The 4,381-nt window shown below is 43.9% G+C and overlaps 1 long non-coding RNA gene across 1 annotated transcript in view; it reads right to left on the bottom strand.

Moving 5' to 3' along the window:
* Window positions 1-273: 273 nt before the first annotated feature.
* LOC123978027 overlaps window positions 274-4,381 on the bottom strand; it is a 5,150-nt gene continuing 1,042 nt past the window's right edge. Inside the window, exon 2 of the long non-coding RNA XR_006826844.1 lies at window positions 274-1,202. This is a non-coding gene — a long non-coding RNA (uncharacterized LOC123978027). The remainder of the gene's footprint in view (window positions 1,203-4,381) is intronic.

The following is a 4,381-nucleotide window of genomic DNA, read 5'->3' as shown; positions in this document are numbered from 1 at the left end:
CTACAGTTGCAGTTGAATTAATTAGTTTCAGCAGGTATAATAGGTCAAACACAGGTTGAACAGTGTATACCTGTGTCAAACACAGGGTATGTGTGTGAATGTTGTACAGGTTGTATATCAGTGCCTACATATCAGTGTGTATTACCTTCCCTTGTAGCTTGGAGAATGAATGGGGACTGTTTACATGGCTGTCAGCCTGAGCTCCTTATCATGTCCGACTACTGAAAAGTTGCATTTCTGCATGTCTGACAAACTCACAACCACGATAGTCACTGCATGTATCATTTTAATACACAGTGACCAAACAATGGCCACTTTGTGTGCAGTTGTGAAAGAGTACGTAAAACAACAAACATTGCCATAATAGCATTGCTCATAAGTCACCATCATTAACCATCTCACTGCAGCACATTAATAATACTCAGGACTAAGGACCACATGTATGTCCACTCAAATGCAATTTTTAAAAAAATCAGCTTAAAAATATACAAATCAAGAAATCAGTCTATGAACTAGTGCAAGGTGAAAATTCTAAAGAGAGCATAACAAGATTACATTAAATGTACACATCACACATTTTACATTACAAGAATGCCATTAACGTTTACATGGTGGCATTTAATAGCAGTTTCCCACCTAGGATGAACCATGTGGTATTTTAATGTGCTCACATTTTACTGGAGTAAATTAAGCAGAAATAGGTAAAGCAGCATGACTGTCTATCATTGATGCCTGCCCATATTTTGACACAATGCCAAACCTACACAGAGAGCAAGACAACACAGACAGGAAGTGACATACACAAACCCAGGAGGAAGGGTTTAACAAAATAAATCAGCAAATAACACTACCCACACCCAAAGACAGGGGCAAGTACTTGGGGAGCAGAGAAAAAGAGCTGGTGCTCTCAGTTGGTTGGCGAGAGAGCAGGACAGAAGTGCTGCAGGAGCCCTCAGTCGGACGATCAGGAGGCAGGACTGAAGTGCAGCTGCAGACCTTAGGCTGCCTGGAGGCAGGACCGAAGCTCAGCTAGAGACCTCAGTTGTGCGACCTGGACATCGGTGGCGTGGGTGATACCTGTGTGGAGGCCGGGTGGAAGTCCGGTGCTGGGTGGCAAAGTCTCTAGTGTGCTGGACAGCTGAATCTCAGTGAAGCTGGCCAGCAAAGTCTCTGGAGCGCCGGGTGGCGGCAAGGACAAGGAGCTGAGCAGCACAGAGGACGACAAAAAAGAGGACAATTAGGGCAGGAGGCAGACTGGCAAAGCAGATGATTTCCTTTTATTTTAATCCCCCGGTGGCCCCCCATCTTGGAGGTACGTGGGAACGGGAAATAAGATCTGCGAAGACTGCCCTGTACACAGTGATTGGAGCTCAGTCAGTATCTGAAGAGGTGCTGGAGGTCGAGGGCATCTAAAACTCCAAGCCTATAGGCTATACATTGTCTAGTATAGCTAAGGAGGATGCAGTGACGCCAATTGTCCTTCTAATGGGCCGGCCTGATGGTGCACTCCCTCAGGTGGTGTATACTATGATCCAGGGGCTTACCAGAAGGAGATTGAAATACTGCCAAATTCTGGTGGACCAGTTTTTATCTGAAACTACTTTCCCACCCTCCAACTTCGTCAGAAATGGCAGGACACCCCAGAAGCTCCCCAGGGCAAGTTGGCCCATCAGAAAGATCATCAAAGTACATTGGAGCGCAGATGGTCATGAGAGGTCAACAGATGTTTGAGTGAAGGATCGAAGAGTCACGCTTGGCTATTTGGGGGTGCTCAATGTCTGATTTTACATAGAACTACCGGTTATCTCCCAATAAGTTAATATACAGCCTATCATGATATAAATATCTACATATAATGCTGCACATAAAAACTACCCTAACCCTTAAAAGTTAAGTTTGTAAGATTTAGTGGCATTTAGCGGTGAGGATGCAAATTGCAATCAACTGTCTAGTCTACCGCCCCCCCTTTAAAATGCATAGGATAGCTACATTGGCTGACACAGGACAAAAGTTATCGTCATTATTCAGTAAAACCATATTATTGTGACTTGGCCAACATGGATAACATGGAAAATGTAAGCAACGAGGGTGTAACATTGTCTCTGTTCTGCACCAAAGTCCATCATAAATCACATAACAGATAAAGTTTACAAAGACATTTTACAACATGGACACGGGGAAAGGGAAACACGTTAATTCTCTCTGTGATTATAGACCAAAACTGCCCGCCAGCAATATCTGGCCTGCCGCCAGCTTTGATAGAGGCAAAAAATTTAAATAAATACAGACTTTGATAGTGGTGCTGAAATAGATCTCAGTCATGACAGCAACAGATATTCACATAATCACTTCCTCTTTAGTGGTTTTGCCTGCAAAATAAAAGCGCGAGAACCTTTTTTGCTGCAATGCTTAATTTTCGAGTTGAATTGAGAGCTTTAACTTTGAAAAATTCAAAAAGAGTACAAAACAAAGTTCAGAATGAATGTGCCCTGTAGTGCAGTTTGTCTGTTTTCAGCTACTGTAGAACTATGGCGGCTTAACATGGTGACATCCATGTAAGGGGGACCCGCGGTTATGTAGGCAGAATAGGCTCAATCAGAAGGTAATAAAAACATAGTGGTTCAATATGTAAGGTCTTTATACACCACTGAAAACATAGTAATGGATCTTATATTGCATTTCTGTCAATAGATCCCCAGAAATATTACACACTGGACCTTTAAGGAAGGGGGTGTCAGTGCGCATGCGTGGGCGCTGCCTGTGTGTGGTAGAAGAGTAAGAGAGACAACTCAACAGCTGTGCAGGTGTTGTGCTGAGTTGTGTGTGCACCTTGCAGGACCTTCCAATAATGTTATACACAACTTGGCACAAGACCGGTGAATGCAGCAGAGAGAAAAAGGTCATATATAACATAACAATTTTGTTTTGTCAACATATGCAAACTTCAGTTAATGCAGGTACTGTGTGATGGACAATGTTATTAGCCAATAAGATTCGCTGAGATTGACATGTGACGTGTCAAAAAGGTTTCTCCTCCTGATGGGAGAGTTCTGATTACTCTTAGTACTGATTCTCCACTGTGTTTTTATTCCTCCGCCATTATTTTCTGTCTAGCACTGGATGAGCATGCCAGAATCACTGAACAATTCAACTCTGCTAACAATACCAAAGGGACCCAATAGCAGATAAAGGAGTCAAAAGATGTACATTTCAAATGTCGTGCTGGTGGCGAAGAGGCTGAAGAGGACATTGACAGAGAAAGCTAAGAGGAGAAAAAGAGTGACCGAGCAAGAGACCAGGTGGCAAGCTAGCCAACAAAACTAGACAGTAGCAACCGATGTCCGAGTGTGTTATCTAGTCAGTACGGGTCACAAATGTGTCCCTGAGAAAGACACTTAACCCCTTGTTGCGCCAGAGTTGTGCGACCTCTGACATATACACTCACCTAAAGGATTATTAGGAACACCATACTAATACTGTGTTTGACCCCCTTTCGCCTTCAGAACTGCCTTAATTCTACGTGGCATTGATTCAACAAGGTGCTGAAAGCATTCTTTAGAAATGTTGGCCCATATTGATGGATAGCATCTTGCAGTTGATGGAGATTTGTGGGATGCACATCCAGGGCACAAAGCTCCTGTTCCACCGCATCCCAAAGATGCTCTATTGGGTTGAGATCTGGTGACTGTGGGGGCCATTTTAGTACAGTGAACTCATTGTCATGTTCAAGAAACCAATTTGAAATGATTGGAGCTTTGTGACATGGTGCATTATCCTGCTGGAAGTAGCCATCAGAGGATGGGTACATGGTGGCCATAAAGGGATGGACATGGTCAGAAACAATGCTCAGGTAGGCCGTGGCATTTAAACCATGCCCAATTGGCACTAAGGGGCCTAAAGTGTGCCAAGAAAACATCCCCCACACCATTACACCACCACCACCACCCTGCACAGTGGTAACAAGGCATGATGGATCCATGTTCTCATTCTGTTTACGCCAAATTCTGACTCTACCATCTGAATGTCTCAACAGAAATCGAGACTCATCAGACCAGGCAACATTTTTCCAGTCTTCAACTGTCCAATTTTGGTGAGCTCTTGCGAATTGTAGCCTCTTTTTCCTTTTTTTAGTGGAGATGAGTGGTACCCGGTGGGGTCTTCTGCTGTTGTAGCCCATCCGCCTCAAGGTTGTGCGTGTTGTGGCTTCACAAATGCTTCGCCGCATACCTCGGTTGTAACGAATGGTTATTTCAGTCAAAGTTGCTCTTCTATCAGCTTGAATCAGTCGGCCCATTCTCCTCTGACCTCTAGCATCAACGAGGCATTTTCGCCCACAGGATTGCAGCATACTGGATGTTTTTCCCTTTTCACACCATTCTTT

This window comes from Micropterus dolomieu, linkage group LG10 (genome assembly GCF_021292245.1).
Source record: "Micropterus dolomieu isolate WLL.071019.BEF.003 ecotype Adirondacks linkage group LG10, ASM2129224v1, whole genome shotgun sequence".
NCBI classification, from domain to species: domain Eukaryota; kingdom Metazoa; phylum Chordata; class Actinopteri; order Centrarchiformes; family Centrarchidae; genus Micropterus; species Micropterus dolomieu.
Note: the sequence above shows the minus strand (reverse complement) of the source record. Positions and strands in the feature narration are given on the sequence as shown.